The sequence below is a fragment of the Mixophyes fleayi genome, chromosome 3 (genome assembly GCF_038048845.1).
Source record: "Mixophyes fleayi isolate aMixFle1 chromosome 3, aMixFle1.hap1, whole genome shotgun sequence".
Lineage (NCBI taxonomy): Eukaryota > Metazoa > Chordata > Amphibia > Anura > Limnodynastidae > Mixophyes > Mixophyes fleayi.
The window spans coordinates 273842931-273863700 of NC_134404.1; the positions used below are offsets into that span (position 1 = coordinate 273842931).

Consider the following 20770-nt stretch of genomic DNA (forward strand, 5'->3'; position numbering starts at 1 on the left):
CCTCTCCTCTCCCCCTTTCTTCTGTGCCCTCTGGAATGCCAGATCCGTCCGCAACAAGCTGACTGCTATCCACGACCTCTTTCTATCCAACTCCTTTAACCTTCTTGCCGTTACTGAAGCCTGGCTCTCCGATTCTGATACTACTTCCCCCGCTGCCCTCTCCTATGGTGGCCTCTCCTTCACCCACTCCGCCAGGCCTGGTGCCCGCCCAGGCGGTGGAGTTGGCCTCCTCCTCTCCTCCACCCGTACTTTTCGTGTCATTCCCCCTGAACCCTCCCTCTCCTTCTCCTCCTTTGAAGTCCACTCCATCCGCCTCTTCTACCCCACCCACCTCCGCGTCACTGTCATCTACCACCCCCTGGCCCCATCTCCCTCTTCCTTGACAACTTTGCTAGCTGGCTTCCTCACCACCTCTCCTCCGATCTCCCCTCGATCATTCTCGGTGACTTTAACATCCCCATCGACAACCCCACCTTCCCTGCTTCCAGAAAACTGCTCACACTCTCTTCCTCCCATGGTCTGACCCAAGGGACCTCCTCATCTACCCACTGCCTTGGTCTCTCCCTTGATCTTGTCTTCTCCTACCTATGTAGTCTCTCCGACTTCTCCATCTCTCCCTTTCCTCTATCCGACCACCATCTCCTCTCCTTCTCTCTCTCCTTTTCTCCTGCTCCCCTTCCCCTGCCCAAACCTACTCTGTCCAAACGCAACCTCGATGCTCTTGACCCTGCCTCTCTGTCCTCCTCTCTCGATACCCTCCTTTCTCCCCTTTCCTCCCAGGCCTGCCCCAACCAAGCGGTCTCCCTCTACAATCACACCCTCACCTCTGCTCTGGACGCGGTCACCCCTGCCCACTCCGTCCACCCCCGCTGCTCCAAACCCCAACCCTGGCACTCCAAATTTACCCGCTTCCTCCAAAAATGCTCCCGTACCGCCGAACGTCACTGGAGAAAATCCCGCTCCCTGGCTGACTTCCTCCACTTTAAATTCATCCTTTCATCCTACAGCTCTGCCCTCTCATTCGCTAAACAATCTTTCTTTAAATCCCTCATCTCTTCCCAGTCCTCTAACCCCCGCCGCCTCTTCGCCACCTTCAGCACTCTCCTGGCCCCCTCCCCCCCCCCTCCCTCCTCCCTGACTGCCTCTGATTTCGCCTCCTTCTTCTCCTCTAATATCGAGGCCATCCGACTTGAAATCTCCTCCTCCACTCTCTCTTCCACCCCTCCCACTCTTCCGTCCTCCCCCCCAACCACCTTCCCCCCACTCCTTCCGTACCACCACCGGCGAGGAAGTCCACTCTCATCCTCCCCCACACTAACTGTCCCCTGGATCCCATCCCCTCCTACCTTCTTCACTCCCTTTCCCCCACCACCTGCTCCCACCTCGCTCGCCTCTTTAATCTCTCCCTCTCCACTGGCATCTTCCCCTCCTCCTTCAAACATGCTCTCGTATCCCCCATTCTTAAGAAACCTAATCTTGACCCCACTTCTCTCTCGAACTATCGCCCCATATCTCTTCTCCCTTTTGCCTCCAAAATTCTCGAGAGGCTCGTCTGCAGCCGTCTCACCTCCTACCTTTCTGAATACTCCCTCGTTGATCCTCTCCAGTCTGGTTTCCGCCCCCTCCACTCCACTGAAACTGCCCTGGCTAAAGTCACCAATGACCTCCTCTCTGCTAAAGCCAGGGGCCACTTCTCCTTTCTCATCCTCCTTGACCTCTCTGCAGCCTTTGACACCGTTGACCACCCCCTCCTCCTTTACACCCTCCAGTCTTTCGGCCTCTCCGGCCCAGTACTGTCCTGGTTCACCTCTTACCTTGCTCCCCAATCCTTCTCTGTCACCACCTCTGGGTCTCTCTCCCCCCCCCCCCCCGTCCACCCTTCCAGTCGGGGTCCCTCAGGGCTCTGTTCTGGGACCCTTACTCTTCTCTCTATACACCTCCTCCCTGGGTGAACTCATCAGCTCCTTCGGCTTCAGCTACCACCTTTACGCTGATGACACTCAACTATACCTCTCCTCTCCTGATCTCTCTCCCTCCCTCCTCTCTAGGGTGTCCAGCTGCCTCTCTGCCATCTCCTCCTGGATGTCCTCTCGATTCCTCAAACTTAACCTTGCCAAAACTGAGCTCATAGTTTTTCCTCCGTCTCATACCTCATCCCCTTCTAACCTCTCCATCATTGTTGACAACACCTCTATCTCCCCTGTCCCCCAACTTCACTGGCTTGGTGTCATCCTCGACTCCTCTCTCTCCTTTGGCCCCCACATCCTCTCTCTTGCTAAATCCTGCCGCTTCCAGCTGCGTAACATCACTCGCATCCGGCCCTTCTTCTCCCAAGATGCCACCAAATGCCTTATCCACTCTCTGATCATCTCCCGCCTGGACTACTGCAACCTCCTCCTCACTGGCCTCCCCCACTCTCATCTCAATCCCCTTCGATCTGCTCTCAATGCTTCCGCTAGGCTTATTTTCCTTTCTCGCCGCTCTTCTTCTGTCTCCACCCTCTACCTAGCCCTTCACTGGCTCCCATTCCCCTTCAGAATCCTCTTTAAGCTCCTCACACTCACCTACAAGGCCCTCACCAACTCCACTGCGCCCTACATCTCCACCCTCCTCTCTATTCATGCTCCATCCCGCCCCCTCCGTTCTGCCTCTGACGTCGCCTCTCTTCCCCCCTTATAACCTCCTTCCACGCGCGTATCCAAGACTTCGCCCGCGCTGCTCCCCTCCACTGGAACAAGCTCCCTCCCTGCATCAGAACTTCCCCTAATCTGTCCAGTTTCAAACGGGCCCTAAAAACCCACCTTTTTCTTAAAGCCTTTCTGTCTCCCACTTAACTTCCTACCTTATCTTCTGCCTCCGTCCCCCTACTCTCCCTCTCTCCCCTGCGTGTCTCTGTCTGTCCACCCCTCCCCTTAGATTGTACGCTCCTCTGAGCAGGGCCATCTCTCCTCCTGTTTCCACCACTTCTAACTCTGGTCTCCAGCTACTTAGCCATCCTCCTCGAGGGTCCTCCACCCCCCGTCCACTCTCGCTCCCTCCTCCCCCCTGGGGGTCTCCCTGTCTTCCGTGCCCTCCTTCTTTGGCCCCGTCATTTGCGGATCCTCCCTCCCCCTTCCCCGCCCTCTCTAGCTGTGCATTGAGCTTACTGAGTTGCTGTGCTTACTGTTTACTGTACTGTGCTGTCTCCCATTGTATTGTAATTTGTTTGTCTCTGTACGGTGCTGCGGACGCCTTGTGGTGCCTTATAAATAACAATTAATAATAATAATAATAATAATCATTCCCCGCTGGGGAATAATTATTAGTACAATCCTTCTTGTGATTGGTCCTCCTGAGTATATTAGGTAGGGAGGGCTTAACCTCCCTGCCAGTTATAGTTCCTGCGTCTAGTGTATTACCTGCTGCTTTTTCTGCTCCTCTGCTCTGTCTATTTGGATTGATTCTGCTGTGTATGGCCCTTGGCTCACTTACTGGACTCTGCTGTATTGCTTCTGACCTTGACCCCTGCCTGTTACCCGGATATGCTGTTTGCCGCCAGCCCTGACCTCTGCCTCATACTCACTACCACTGTCTGCTGTACCTCTTGACCTCGGCCCATTTGGACTTTGCTGTTTCTACCACCTGGTCCTCGCCTGCGCTACAGTAAGGTTAGAACTTGTACTACTCAGCTAAAGACCTGGGGTAATCCGAGTACCTGTGAACACATTCAGCTCTACAGGTAAGGTGGCTACTATAGGTGAAGACCTCTGTGATCTGTTCTACAAGTTTATGACACTTGCCATCAGCCGTAACACTCTATAGGACATTAACTTTAACATCTGGTTTGTTTAACAATATCATGCTGAATCATAGTTTGACCAAGTTATCGTTGAAAATCTCTCATGAAAAATTCTTTGGCTTTGTACTCTTGAGCTCCAGACAGGGTTTCCACTATTTTACTTCAGGAATTATGTGTACATATCCCACTGCAGTGGAAGATTTAGAAAAGAGGGCCAGCCTATCCTTTCAGGTTTTTTCAGATTTACATGATATGTCTGCTCTGGTTTTCTTTCCCAGACTGGTAAATTGTATGATTTACCTTGCATTCATTCTTTGTGGTCTCAACCTAGCTGTAGCATAATCCCGGGTGTCCAATTGTGTACAATTTACTCCAATAGTTTTCCCTTGGGTAATCAGGCTTCTAAAATCTAACACTCCACATGTTTTCCCTCCACAGTAATTGCACACATATGTTTGTCTGGCTCCACCTGTTGTAATGCAGTACAGGCTAGTCAACCAAAGAAATACATTTGATTGACATAAGCAACAACATATAGCATAGATTCATCAGTAACTGGACAACTTGCAGCAATATGTCCTAATACACCACATTTATAAGGATTTTATTATCTTTTTACCAAGTTGTTTAAGAGACGGGGACATTCTAGGCATAGCTTGACAATCTCTAGGTCTTAGCCTACTGTATCTGTGTTTTTATGTCTGTTCAATCACCCACCACCCATTGCCCACAGAACAGTCTTACATATATATATGCATTCCATTATGGATTTCATAGGCAGGCTATGCATTGTGTAATGGACATCACGGATGTATGTATGCAATATGTAAGGGATGGTAATCAGTGCATCTAGAGCTTCAGAAGAGGGCTACATTCTATAATGTACAATGAGGGGAAGCTTTACATATGTAATTGACTAGAGAGGTGCTGCACAATGTGTTTTGGACATCTAATAGGGGGCTGTAGTTTGTGTCAAAGACATCAGGTGGGGCAGTGCATTGTGTAACGTGCTAAAGAAAGATGATTCTGCATTATATGATGGACATCTGAGGGAACAGTGTGGTCTGCCTCACTCCATGTCTGTACTGATTGTTGGAAGAGATCAGGAACACTTTTCAGTCAGTCAGTACAGATTACCATGGACAGTGTTTCTGTAGTAATCTGTACAGAGCAACGAGTGCCTCAGAGCGGCTCTGACTGTCAGTACTCAACATTTAGACATACATGTTCAAGTACTGTAGTGAGCTCTTTTCTGAAAGAGCCATCAGCCAACTCATCAGTTTGGCATACAGTTGGGCTAGTAGCTGACAAATTCCATTCCTCCGGTGTCTAACCTTGCAGGAGCAGTGGCAGTGTTGTCTATAGAGAAGTCTTTAGCCATTATAGTGTTCTTGGAATGGTAAATTGACTCTTCAACTTGATTAACCAGGAATACCCTCACTTGACCTCTTCTCACCTCAACCAAAATCACCGCCACCACCACCTCCTCTGAGATGTTAACAGTGGTTCCACTAGATAAGTTTTCCCATTCAGGTGATTTATTTGTCCTTTGAACAGGACCTGCTGAACCCAGTTAAAGTCTGTTTTACTATGTATTTTGAATAATAGTCCATTAAGTTCTTACAGCCCTTTTATGCCCAGGATGACAGGCGTCCTCTCTTGTGAGGTTTTCTTCACCACCACCTTTTCCTAGCAGTTCATTCTCTTCCCAAATAATTCAAAACATACCCACATAACTAGAAATAGGCATATCATTTTCTGCTGTGTTATTCTAAATGAAGCTCCATAACTTTAGCTACATCCTGGCTGAAATGTTCCAAATAATATTGTTGGGGAGTAGTCATTTGAAAGCCAGTGTCCATCAAGCAAATAGTCGTCCCCCTTCCTCCACAGCTTCCACCAGGGGATATATTCCACCCAATGTAAACATTGCATGGGGAGGATCATTGTTCCTCAACAGTTTGGTTAGCTTAGTTTATAGGTGAGTCACTGGTACACATCACCAAAGGTGAGATTGACAGCTATTTCTCTCTTCAACTCTTTTACATCTCCCTGTAGACTCAGCACAGTCTTGCAACCCCTTCATCTCTTCCTCCACTTGGAAGTATTTGAAGCTCTGGGTTTGTCCCATGTTCGCTCTATATGCAAGTAATCAATCAGAGGAGCTTTCTCGCACTGTAGTCAATCAGAATGAAGTTGTTCTGATTGATTACTTGCTGACAGGCCTACAGCTGTCATTCACATTGTTCAACTGGGTTTGTATTTCTTTAAGTAATCATTGGGTTTTTGAAGAAGAAAAGAAGAAGGAAGAAAGAAGAAAAGATAATAGAAAATGGAAAAGAAGGAGAAAACAAGGAGGAAGGAGGAAGTTGAAGAAGTGTGGGCATGTAATAAGGATGAAGGAAATAAGGTCTTTATTTTAAATAAAGGAATTCTATATGATTGTTGTGTTCAGTTTTGTATGGAGCAATACAGGTCCCAGTGTATGCCGGAAGCCAGGGAATTTTGGCATTTGTACAAGCCCATTAATTCTGCGAACCCTGGATGTATTGGTGCATGTACTTTTACAAGCTCTAGAATATACAAGCAGTTAATGACTGTCAGCAGTTGCTGGGTTTACTAGTGTCACATATTAAAATACTATTTTTATGAAGCTTTTCTAGATCCATCTCTGGAGATTCACTACTGAGGAGCTAGTCAGTTTCCTACCTTTCATCCCAGAGTGGGCAATATTAGGTACTATATCGCAGGGTACTGGAGTTTCCAAAGGAGGGAAAAAACTCTTATTGGCCATTTGGAAGAGGGTCCTCTACAGATGGATCCAAAGTGTCCGCTCCTTTGATTTATTTAAGGAAAAATTACTTTATATCTTTAATAAGGATTGGATATAAGCATCTCTTCCAAAAGATAGGGAACTAAACAAATTCTTTGAGAATTGGGCAATTTTTATAAATACCTTGTTATTTTTTTTTAAATACTTTTTATTAATAGCATCAAGTGCAAAGAGAGACATTACAATTATTCAAGGGAGGTTCTGTAGTAACATTATATAAACATATTTTGGATACATGACACTTCTCAACAATACCTTTGCATTATGTCAGCTATATGCCAGTCTTGCACTACAGTGATGTTATAATTTTAACATTTCAAACAGGTGGGGGAAGGGGGTATAGGATGTAGAGATGAAAGAGGTACAGTTCAGAGTTGTAGATGGGGTGTGGGGAAAATTGGAAAGGAGTGTGGGGAAAAGACGTTCACGCAATAAAAATGCAGGAGTGGTCTAATCAGTAGTCCAGTCATGAATCTGGTAGTGATTAGAATCTGAGTAACGTTTAAATTTGATATGAAGCCCATGGGAACCAGGTTTTGTAGAAAGACACAAAGGAGCCCCTCAGAATGCTGGTAATATGTTCCATCTGGTAGGCGTGCCATACCCGACTGCAGACCATTTGCAGCGTTGGAGGAGTAGGATTCTTCCAGGAAGGGGGGGAGGTTTGAGATAAGTAAGGGTAAAAACACGTGCTTAGGTTTGGACGGTAAAGGAATCTCAAGAATTGTTGAGGTTGGATAAAGGACAGCTGGCCAGAATGGCCGTAGTTTGAGACAGTACCACCATATATGCATAAAGGTTTCAATATGGCCACAGTTTCTCCAACAAGTAGCGCTCATCTGCAGGTATATAGCGTGAAGCCTGGAAGGGACATAGTGCCATCTATGGAGTAATTCTTAATTCGTACATTTATGGAACATCGTGCTGTCCATTTGTATATATCTGACCAGTCTTCTTGGTCTAAAGATTCTCCCAGATCAGCTTCCGACTGTGTCTGGAAACCATCCTTAACCTTCGTAGTGAGTGGAAGTATAGCATTATATAGTACAGAAAAAAGGCCTTTTAATGAAGGTCCAGAGTAAATACCATGTTTTGATGAAGGGGTAGGTCTGGAAATGTTTCCGCCACTCTGTCTGGTATGAAACAGATACACACAAGAATGTTGATACATTTTAATTCTTCCCTAAATGGATGATGTCCTGTACCCATCTTTACATGCCTCGAAGAACAAAAATACCAATAATAGTGCAGCATTTTCAGACAACTACATGCAATCTGTCACAATAAACTGTTGGTATATGTATGTACCAGAACAATTACAGTAAATGCTTATCGGTGTTTGATACTTGTAACCGCAGTGTGGGTACAGCTCACTCCATAACGATGCGACCAGATATACCCAATAATCTCCAAACACAGGAAAAGTAAAAATACCATATAGTGTAGTATATTTAAAAAACAGATTTATTGTACATAATCATATAAATTACACTCTCACTCAAAATATAATAGTCCATGACTTATCTGTAAACCAGCAGACAAATGGGGAGAGTTGGTGATCATTAACAAGGAAGACTATAAAACCGTTTCCCAGTGTATCCTCAATGAGAAACTACAGATCTTTTTGTAGTTTCTATCAGAAACTACAAAAAGACCTCACAAAAGATTTACATCTAAAGTTACTTGAACACCTACAACAGGACCTAGAAAATGGATTATTCATCCAATTATCCCTGTATTTTAATTATTTGCCTAAGGTCCATAAGTGTCCCCACAGACCACCAGGCCAACTGATTGTATTTGGGATAGGGTCAATCACCTCCAACCTGTCCCAATACATGGACATCTTTCTGCAAGAATATGTAAAACAACAACCATCCTATTTATAGGATAGCTCACAGGTTTTCCACGTACTATAGAATATTCCAAGTACAGATGACTTGGGACTGGTATTAATATTAATATTACTATTTATCTAGATAGCGCCATCAATTACACAACGTTGTACAAAAATTATTTTTCATCCACAGCAGTTTCTCCCATCGGATGCATAGATCCCTGGTTACTTGATTATGCTCTGAAAGAGTTCATTTGCAGAAACTATTAATAATGAACTTAGGGATTAGCTTTGTATGGATCAGAGTGCTTGCTGTTCCAACATGTTTCGTCTGTGGCATCGGACTTTCTCAAGGCATTGCTTCAGAAAGTCCGATGCCATAGATGAAATACAATGGGTATCTTTACAATGTTGCAAAGGTAGAGGTAACAGGAAGTGGAGAGTAAAATTGAGGGTGGAGTCTATGATGGCTCCTAGTCCTAGGCAGAATGCATGGGGAACGGCTGAGAGAATGACACCGTCAACCTTAAGGAAGATCAGAGTAGGGGATGTAACGCTAGATGGTGGAAATATAATAAGCTCAGTTTTAGATATGTACAGCTTGAGGCTGTGTCCACCCATCGAGGTGTAGATGGCAGAGAGGCAGCCGGACATACTAGAGAGGAGAAAGGGAGAGAGGACAGCGGAGAGAAAGGTAGATTAAAGTGTCATTGACAGAGAGGTAATATTGGAGTAATAAGGAGCGGATGAGTTGACCAAGAGAGGTGGTATAAAGAAAGAAATGTAATGGGTGAAGAAAAGAGCTTTGGAGAACCCCAACAGATAGAAGGATAGGAGGGAAGCAGGCACCAGAGGAAGAGACACTGAAGGAGTGATCAGAGAGATGGGTGGTATATCAGGAAAAGACACTGCTGCGAAGACCAAGGGAGTGAAGGGTGGATACGTATCACTATATGTAAATGTAGCTCAGCATACACACATACAGTATTACTCCTGATTTTGAATCACATCAACTTATTATTGTGAATTTTCACAATTTCATTTATTTTCATTTCCATATCAGTATCTATATCCCTCCATCAACTCAATATTCTCAATATGTAGAGATTTTCCTATGCGCCATGTACATTTTTACTTTTATTTACTACGTGCTGATTTCTTATATTTAGCATCCACATCTGAAGGCATTAATATTTGAACATCATTAACACATCTGGATTACAATTAACACATAATTAGGTGGGATTGAAACCATGAGGGTTAAGAGCTACTATAAAAGAATGCCACAATGCAGCACACAATAACTTTCCTTGAGAATGTCCCCAACAATGACGAAACATGTTGGGTATTCATTATATATCATATACTAACTAATTAGCGACAGAGACTTATCTGAACCAGTCTCTTTGGACCCTGATTGTTGAACTCTAAAGTTTACATTTTGACGACAATTACCACCTGGACGATCAGATGGCCACTGAAGTGACAATGCACAATTGTTTGAATGTAAGTGCAAAACACATCTTTTCTGCATATTACTAAATCCTTGCAATACGTCCCTATGTGCCTAGTTTTCTATTTTCAATAACAAGCAGCCACATATAACTGAACGATTCGGAAGGATACATCTGTTGAAAAATATGAACATAAAGCAAAGCACACCAAAGCAGAACAGCAATATAAGGCTCCAACCAGATCTCCTAAATGTAAGTGTATAAGCTCAAGATTTTACCAATTTAAGAAAAGAGTAATTTGAGTGCATTTTTTCCGTTTCCTTTATATAAAATACATTATAAGGAAGACAAAGATTACCATTAAGACTGTTACAATATGAGGACTAGCTGCATTTGTTAAGAAAGATTGTTTATCTGGACTTCTATGTATGGACATTATTTTTCTTTTGCTAATATTGAGAATTGAGGAACTATGAAATATATAATTTATCTACTTGTTTATACATGCCCATTCCTTTACTTTAGTATGACAACATTTAGCAGTACAGAAGAATACAAAATTGTACAAAAATGACAAATACTAGTCCAATTAGTTTATTCTGCAAACCCTGATTTAGTCCTTTACATTCTGTCTACATAGATAACCCCAGTCCTTAAATTGAGTGCTGAATGTTCCACTATTTTATATGTATTAAGTTCGGCACATTTCAGCTGCATTTCACTTGTATCCCCAGGCTCACTTCCACTAGTAACACTGTAAGAATCTCTAGTCTACACCCCGATCTGCCTTTCCTGGCATAGTGTCCTACAAGGGCATATTTGTCCTACAGGCTGGAAAGTTGCATAGCATAGCAGTGGTGAGCTGAGCTGTAAAGTTAGGCTGTACGCACAGTGTAAAGTCTAAGTGTAACAAGTTACAGACAAATAAATAAGTCACGTTTTACACAGGTTTGAAAAGTATTGCCTGTTTTGGATTTAGATGTTTAGAAATGACTGTTTACATATATGTAGATATTTGTATCTACTGTGTGCAATGATACCATTGTTTACATGCAAACTTTCAGTATGTCATCAACACACCATGAACACCTGAGGCAGTGGCCGGGCCCAGAAACTCTTATTAACTATGTATAGTTTCTTAACAGGGGCATCTGCTTAATCACCCATCTGTCATCAAAAGAAAATAGTGTCAGAAGAATGACACAATTTGTAACTAAGCCTCAATTATTTTTAGGAGCATAGTTTTCCTTCAAGGATTTCCTCACCTCAGCACAAGCACATGAATCAGTGGTTTCACCATAACCAAAGTTGTGTCTGAAATCTTTTAGTGGATTTATGGACCTGTATATTTTTTGCAAAGTAATTGAAAAATGTGCCTCTACCTTAAAGGATATATACTTGTAAAATTTCAAGCATTAATGGAGTTGTAATACCGTACACTAAATTAAAACACAGATATATAAATAAAAAAACAAACAGCTTCACAGACATTAAATATCTCACTCACAACTGTAGTTTTCTGCTCCATTGTCCTGTTTTAGCCTAATTGCCCAAATAGCTCATTTCAGAAGCGTGATTTCTGACTCTGAAAACTGCTGATAAACTCTGGGGGCTTGGAAATCAAGCATGAGAGTAGCAGAACTGGTACACTAATACTTAGCCAATAGCAACACAGAGGTGGGTAAATTGTCCCAGCCTATGAAACTTGTTATCATTGGCAGTGTTTGGAGTGAATATGTCTCCTGATAGTGGTATACACAGAAACTGATTTAAAAAATGGCTTTTGTGGCACTCCTGGTAACAGGCTACAGTGTAACTAGATCATCATTGCAATTGTTGAAGAGTCTTCCTAATATACAACATTTTCAGTCACAAAAGTCTGAATTGTCAGTATAGCACTGAATAGCGGTCTATGCATCAAGCAAAAACTTACTTAAAAGATGTGGAAACTGCTGTTTCCGCACCTTTTAGGTAAATTTGCTAAGTATTAACTGCCTAACGGAGGAGATTTCATAGACATCCTAGGATGGCATAACCTGTCATCTCCTATGGGATTCTGCTGAAGCCTTTCTGGCTTCGCAGAATCCGGTACAGTGGAAGTGCTGTGCGCATGTGCACAGCACTTTCTCCTGTCACCGACAGCGCTAAGCTGCCGGTAAGCAGGAAAAAAAGTTTGCAGCACAGGGATCACTTTGCCGGTGCTCCCAGAGTAGCTCCGACATGGTGCATCTAAGCAGTACCTAAATATGCATCGCTGCAATGTGCAGCGATGCATAATTAGCTGTGCCGCATCTCATTGATGCATAGACCCCTGAATGTTACTAGGCATTTTTTACTAGGCAGTAGTTGCATCATATGCTCACTGACTCCATGTGTCTATTCATATATAAGTAAAGATAATTTACAGGATGGTAAAGCATAGTTGACAACCTAGCATCAGTTTACAAAAATGTCCAAAAGACCATTCAAACTCATGTCATAAAGATAATAATGTATCAACCGACATTCATCTGTAATTTGCTCCTGTATGTATTTATAGTAAAAACTAGACCAACAGATGTGTCACCATTTATTTGGGTGGATCATATGAGGACAGATAAATCGTTGTTTTGTGACATCAGTCAAGCTAGAGAGAAACAAGTTAAACAATGTTAACAGCTCATGTAAAACCACACAATTTTACACTGAAAGACCTCCATGAAGATTAAGGAAGCAAGTACTGCCTGTGTTTTAGGTTTACCTTACACAAACACAATGTATAATTCTGAAGACTGAATGGCTGAATTGAAATTCTTCATTTAGTGATACGACTGTACATATACTTTAATGATTTCAGACAGTTTACTTTCTATGCACACACAAGTAAGAATGGATTGTGCATTCAGCATGTTAGCAGAACATTTTCAGACCTTCAGGCAAGAACAGTTGGTTCCATTTAAACTATGTGTTAGAGCTAGCATCACGAACATCAATCCTTTTATGACTATAAATCAAGAACGCAACATCTGACAGCGCCTAAATTTCTATGGGCAGTAAAAGGAAGAATACCACAGGTTTTCATTTTAATATATCCTGTAGTCAAATTATTCTGAAAAATGTCTTCTTGTTGTTCATTGTGAAGCTTGCAGGAAATAAATGATACCACATTAAATATTTTTACATTAACCAGTATCTCAAAAAGCTTCTTCTCTGCCCTCCCTAAAACATAATAATAACTTTGTGGCAAACTTTGTGGAAAGACACATAAACAGAAAGCTTTCAGCTCATCTGCCAGATGTAGTGTTTAGACTAAAAATGGAGAAGGCAAAAATCAATTATTTCACTCTGCGCTGACCAGACCTCTGAAACTACTAAACAATATCTGCCTGCTTTATTTAAAGGCTGCACTGAGACAGCAAACATTGGGGTCTGATTCAGTGCAGACATTTGAATACTCTTGTTTTGTTTAATGTATCTAGGGCAGCATACTTTCAATGAAAAAGGTAAGTAACAACCACCCCCAGAAGAGTAAATTCTTAAGTTTGCATTTTTTTCTATTATGGCACCACATGCAGAATTAAAATGAGACTATTGCTAATTAGCAAATAATTCTTGTTTATTGTTTTGAATTGGTCTATAAACATATTAATGTTCAAGAAGAATCCAAAGCAAATTTGAAGAAAAACATGAGAGGCAGATAATTGCAAATATGTCCCAACAAACAATTGTGTGTAATGCACTGGCAGTATATTATTATTATTATTATTATTATTATTATTATTATTATTATTACTAGCCTTTATTTATAGGGCACCAAAATATTCTGTTACTAGTATAAATAAGGTAAACATAGTTCACATAAACAAACAATAGAAAAAACAAAAACATAAACAACAATATTTAAAAACTTTAAATATCACAAGTAGAAATTTAAAGCATTAGTAACACGTACCAGTAGTAATACAAGGGTTGCATAAAGCAAGTCATATTTCAATGGGCAATTCCTGGCAAGGATGGCAAGGGTAACCAAAGGTTACAAAGGTGTGTTGGAAAGTGCGAAGGGAAGAGGCTACAAGAGCAAGAAGTGACCTGCTTGTGAGAGCATAAAATCTAAAGTGGAGGGATTGGAGTGGAAGAATGAGGGGGTGACACATGAATGAGTGAATGTGGAGGCAGATGTTAAGGGAGAGGGAGCAGAGATGATGAGAGGAGATGGGATCAAGAGGGCAGGTCAAGAGAAGTGCATAAAAATCAACAACCATGGTTGAAAGGTCTCAAGGTAGGGGAGCTGGAAGAGGAGGAGCAGGAGGGGCCTGGCTAAAAGAAATATCCAGCCTAATGGATTCAATTTTGGAGTTTAAGAAGGTGGTAAAATCAAGGGCAGTGAGGGAATGCAAGAAAGGAGGGGGCCATAATATGGAGTTGAGAATGTAAAAGAGGAACTGGAAGATGGAGGATTGGAAGGAAAATAGATACTTAAAGAAGGATAATTTGGCAAGGGAGAGGGCAGAATTGTATGAGATAATACATTTAAAGTGAAGGAAGTCAGCGAGAGAGTGATACCTACATATTTGTAAAAACCAAGTTAGTTTGGAGAGCCAGTGATAGAGGGCACAAAGTAACTGCCTGGTCAGGGCAAACCAAGGTGGTAAGAGAAGAGGTGGTCAAAAATTACAAGACTGTGTTTGATGAGCAAGGATTTGTGTGAAGGAAGGGTGTGGTAGGTGAGGACACGGTGAATGATAGGTGGTGGTGACCAGAAAGCAGGAAAGGAGAGTTGGAGAAGTCAGAAATAGTGCAAAGGTTAGAAAAAATTAAACAAGGTCAGGGAGTGGCCAAGACAGTGGGTGAGGAAAGATGTCCATTGAGAGAGACAGAAGGAAGAGATGAGGGAGAGAAGTTTGGTGGCCCTGCAATAGAGGGGTTGTCAATGTGGATGTTTCAGTGAAGGCAAAGAAGTTAAGGGAGCAGAGATGAAAAAATCATGGATGGAGTCTAGTTTGTGGCACACAGACTTGGCATTCCAGAGGGCACATGAGAAAAGGAGATGAAGGGAGTGGGGAGATATTGATCAGGTTGGTGAAATTGACAGATTAAAAAGGGCAATAAGGTTTTGGGCAGGGTTGGGTGAGGGCAAAGGGTGGGGATAGGCTAGAGTTCAGGGTTAGAGGAAATGGTACAGGCAGACAGGAGGAGAGAGGTGAGAAGGTGAGGAGGTGGATGTCAGCAAAGGCAGTGTGTGAGCGGCCTGTTGAGGTGCAGCAGGGTTTGCGGGGATAGGTAGGAGAGGTAGAGGTGAGTTAGAGGGTAGAGGAATGGAGTGTGCGATGCATTGCAAGAGAGGAGGGCATTCACGGGGTAGGTGAGGAAGTAGCAGGAAGGAGTAGGGGAGGTGGAAGGTCGTGAGAGAGGGAGGTGTAATTAGGCCAGGGTGCAAGAGGATGAAGAGATAGAGCAATGGAAAGTGAGGGGAAGGGAAAAGGTATGGATTCTGCAGAGCAAGGGAAAGGGGAAGAGGTGAAGGGAGAGACAAGGATAGGCAGCACAGTGTTATTATACACACTAGTAGACACAGCAGTACTTATAAGGCAAAGTAAGTGCAAAGATAATAATAGTAATCAGATGGGCAGAGGCAGAACAGTTTGTGTCAATGTGTTGGAGCTGGGAGGACACTGGATGAGATGCATATAGGGCATAATTAAATAGTGCAGTTAAACACTTATTATTACATGAATTCCCATGTTATTATAATTATTATCCTTTATTTATAAGGTTCCACAAATGTTCTGCAGTACAGTACAAAGGGAGTGAATAGACTACATATTAACAGTAATAAACAATTTTCAGACAGCTAAAAAAAATACATAATTAAACATATCCATAATTGTGCAAAGGCTAGTCAGCAATTAATTAACACAGTACACAGCATTGCAGATGAAACTGTAGAATAGACAGTGAGAATAACTTATAAATAATATCTGTGTGAGGCAGGCCTGTGCTCAGGAGCATGGGCTCAAGAAACTGGACTGGGAAAGCAGACCTAGAGGGCCTGCTCATGAGAGCTTACATCCTAAATGGGAGGGACAATAATAAGTTGATACTGAGTGAGGGAGTAGAGGTGGTAGAAGAAGTGGAGCAGTCAGGAGGAAGGCTCATAGGCTTGAATGAAGAAATGAGTGTTAAGGGTGAGTTTGAAGCCTTGAAGACTGGGTGCTAATCTAATAGGGTGTCTAGTGCTTTCCACAGGTGGGAGGAACACAAGCAAAACCTGGAGGTGGGAGTGTAAAGGGGTAATCAGTATGGTAGTGATGCGAGGGTCATTGGCAGAGTGGAGAGGGCAGAAACAAGTGTGGGTACAAATGAGGCTAAAGATGTTAGGGGGGAAATGGTTGAGGGATGAAGGTGAGGAGATTCTGCAGAAGGCAGGGAGTCAGTGTAGCAATTGGCAGTGAGGTGGACAGCACCATTGAGAATAGACTGAAGAGGAGCTAGGCAGACATTGGATAGGCCAGAGAGGAGGAAATAAGTAAATATATGTTTATGTCTTTACTTGGTGAATGGTGTTCAAACACAAATGGGGTGTCTTAGATTGGTAATTAATTTTTTATGCAACACCACCGCTCACTATACACATAGACTGGGGGTGCGCATGGAACTAAACTGAAGAAAATGCCTGGATTCCGTCTGACAGAATAAGCACACAGATGTGCTACAAAAGTACACACTCACAAATAAACTGGAGTGAAAAACAGCATTTTCAAAACAGACAACAAATACCACTATCTATGTAACTAATTAAAAGAGGCACCACGGCGCCACTAAAAATTTGTTAAATATATGTAAACAAACGATCAAACTAGCTTAGATATATATAAGAGTCTACTTAAATCTTTCTAGTATTTATTATCATAGTCATTTCAGCTAGCAAAACCCTCCACTACTATTAAGCAAACTAGAATGCATGAAACAAATTGAGGGCTAGGGGAATAGCAAAAGGTGGACAATTTGGAAGGTTGTCTGCTTGAAGTTACTCCCTACATAAGCCTTGTAATGACATTCTGTTATTTATAGTCCGAACTACAGTAACTTCCTGTCTCTCTATTATCATCTGTCATCTTCAGCTGTTATTTTTGCATTTTTCAATCCTAACCAAGATCCCTTTGCACTCAGAAGAAGAAGTTAGCCTTTATTGAAATCCTAAAAATCTTTATTAGACAGAGTAATTGAAACTCTTTACCTCTGCCAATATAAATAGCTGATATTAAATGAGGTGCATCCGTGCAAGACAGCAAAATTTATATAGTATTAATACTATATAGGGCGGCCATCAGAATTTGTGGGGACCAGTACAAAGAAAACAGGCAGGGCCTACCCCCACCTCTTCAACTTGCACCTCCGCCCCAGTGCTCCTCACTCTGCCAACATGCCCCCCCATACTTCCCCACATGCCCCTTACATCTCCTTCAGACCTCTTCACATGCAACCTTCCGACATACCCCTCAGATCTCCACACATGCCCCCCAGACATCCCCACTGCCACCCAGACCTTTTAACATGCCCCTTACATGCCCATGAATGAGAACTGAAGCAGAGGCATAACTCTTAAATATATACACATTTTACTTAAAATACATTTTTATATATAACACAGGCATATTTATACTCCCAGCACATTGCACCAGGACATAATCCTTTTGGTGCTACGTGCAGGACAATAACCAGAGCTCCAGCACCATGTATGAGATACATATAAATATGTTTATTAAATATTTTATACCCTCCCTACACTTGGCACAAGTTAACCCCTTTGGCACTGCAATGCCATTAACTTATCCAGTGCCACGGTGGCCATTTTGCCACATGCAGGGGTTTCCAGCCACGGATAGAATGCAATATATATCGTGGAACCAAAGGTAACAAAAACATGCTCGATATTCCAAGAAACTGAAAGTTGTAGCGGCTGCTTTAAAATGCTTAAAAAGCTGACTTGTAAACTACAGCTTTTCATTTAGCCTCCAAGTATCTAGTTGGTATTTAGGGCAAAACTAGTGCCACAGCAGAGGTGTGCCAGTTAAGGGGCAATGTCAGATCAACCTCTGTATCATACTCCAAAGGCGACTAATGCTCTGAGCATGTGTGGAGATCAGAACATGAAGCTCAAAACAGCCTCCACAGTGATGGACCAGACTCATTAGGACATTTCCCTTTATTATGGGGCCTAAGAATGCCGTGTTCCGCAAACCAATTGGTACATCTATTTCACTTCCACCTATAGCATTTGCTTGGCTTTGTCCCATCCCACACACACTTCAATCTGCATTATCCAGAGAGATGTAAGTAAAGGTAGTGCTTTGTAACTTGGCTTCTTTCCTACAGCTTTGCAATTGGAGATTTGCCCTGTTTTTAAATGTACAGGATGTTTTCATATATCACATAATATCTGGTTTTAAAAGTATCTGATAATATTATGATTATTATTCTATTATTTATATTCTATTATTTTCTATGTTATATTTCATTAAAATGTAAGTGGGGGTTTGATCATACCATCTGTGGGTCACTTGTGTATTCATGGTTGTTATGTCTGGTGAGAAGTAGCTGTTCGGTAGAACTTTTGTTAAATTCCACAATTTATCATTTCTGAATTCCAAAACGTTTGCTCATCTCTAGAATTTAAGAACTTCTTAGTGAGAACTGATCTGTTAGCCTAATTACTGCAAATTGCGTAGTGTCAGCATGAGATTTGATATACTTGCTGCTTCATAGCTCCCAAACATCCTGATTCTAGGGGACAGTCAGACCACCCCAACAGCCAGTGTGTTGACCTCGACTTGCTGGGAATGTTGAGAGGTATGTACCTTTCACCAGTGCTCTGTATGGCAGATTGATGTTGAACGGGTGCAGGCAGCAATGGAGAGGTGTCTCCAGGGAAGTGGAGAGGCCTTGGAGCAGCCAGGAACTTCAGAATGGGTAAACACACCACAGGGATCGTCATGACCTATAACTTGACATGGCTGCAGCAGATTGTCATTTTATATGGGAAATGTGGCAACAGATCAATAATCAATGAGTAAATATTAGTGAAACAGATTACATTAAACTTTGTAAATTGCGTTTACCGCTTTATCCTTATGTAACACCCCCTCTTGTGTTGTTGTTGGCACCTCTCAGTGACCGAGCTTGTGGCTCGGCACTGGGACCCAGAGGAGACACACCAGAAGGGTTGCTTAGCAACAAGGCTGGCATAGGAGGATCAGAACCTGTGTGGAGGGGGAGTGCGACAGTTGGCAGTAGGGGGGAGACAGTTAGCACCAGGACCCAGGCAGAGGAGGAGGGATTTCTTGGGTCTTTGGGGGAAATGCAATATATGCTACATACCAGTAATTGAACCTGTGCCTAGGACAGGGAAGCTGGACTGACAGTAAATTGGAGTATGTCAGAGCCCACCCAAGAGTTATCCACCCCCCAGAGAAGGGTAGCTGCAGCTGGAGGCTACACTGTGAGAGAGGGTGATAGAGCTGCATGTGCTTGTGGAGCAGTTGCTGAAGTGAGGGAGATGTCAGCATCCGTGTGAGTCCCCTTGGGAGTTAGAGAGTAGACCAGCTGAGTGAAAGTAGAAGTAATGTGCAGGAGGAGTAAAGAGTTAGCGTTGTAGTAATAATCACCTTACCACCAAAGTGGTTGCTGTAAGCATTAAGATTCTTGCAGGAGGAAAAAGGGAACTGTATATATTTAACTTATTATTGCAACAGTTTAAGAATGTGCTGGAGTGAAGAAGTCGTGTAAATTAAGATATTATATTTTGCCATATAGAGATGGTCTGGCATCCAAATTATTGAAACATCTAATTGTACTGCACCACCAAGTTACAGCACCTGTGTCCCACCAACTACAAAGAGACTTTATAGTAAAATACCTGCATGTCCGGGGACCCTCTGGTATTTTTCACCCATGCCCATGAGCTAGCCAGGGCAAGTGAAGGTGGTGCGCTGCCTAACCTGTTCACCTGACACTACACAAGAGGACAGGGGGTTACACTTACAAAAATGGCAGCTAAGGCATTGACAAGGAAGTATCTAGGACAAACGACCTTTCTTCAAATAGCGGAATTTCTAGTCATAATACATAAAATCTGCTGCCAAGACAATTAGAACATGCAAACCATATACATGGCATTACGGGAAGGTGAACTTGCATTGTAAAATATGATTTTCCCCCAATTTTAAGTTAGATTATATGAAGGATAAGGGACCATTTATAGTTATATTACTAGAAAAGTAATTTTGTATCAGCAATTCTAGAGGTTCCTTAAAATGAATAAACATTTCAAAATGTGTTTTCCCAACATGACACCTTGTTAAATATTGACAGTAAGATTTAATCCTTACTTGTTCCTCTTTATGGAGAAACAGACATGGTGAATAGAGAAGTCTGAGTGTGTAATTACACAAAAATCCTGCACGACTGTGACCTGACACCTTGAGGTGAATGTCAATCTGATACCTGACAACTCTGCTGAATGATAATTGTTCACTGTGAAATAATAGAGTAGTGTCTTTAGTGTATGGCAGACTGCTATTCCTGAAACTTTGTACGTTTTTTCAGGAGAGTGGATTTCTGGGAAATGTTATTTATATTACAGTCCTTTTAGCTACACTCTTGTTTTTTAGAGTCTGGAACAGGTTATTCAAGAAACATCATATGGTTTAGGAGAAGTGTTTCCACTTACAGTTTTTTCCCCTGTTTTTCCTGGTTTCCTGCAAGGTTTCCACTTACAGTTTCAGCCCACCTGCTGCCACCCTTCCCCAGCCCGTTATTCCCGTTCTCGGTTTTCTATGAAAAAGTACCATTCAAGTCTAGAAATTCTGGAATTTGAAAGTGGAAACACT

The 20770-nt window shown here is 42.5% G+C and overlaps 1 non-coding gene across 1 annotated transcript; it reads left to right on the forward strand.

The window, feature by feature from the left end:
* Window positions 1–20245: 20245 nt before the first annotated feature.
* LOC142147654 (U8 small nucleolar RNA) lies at window positions 20246–20382 on the forward strand. The gene has a single exon (XR_012690766.1). It is a non-coding gene; the product is annotated as a U8 small nucleolar RNA (small nucleolar RNA).
* Window positions 20383–20770: the final 388 nt, after the last annotated feature.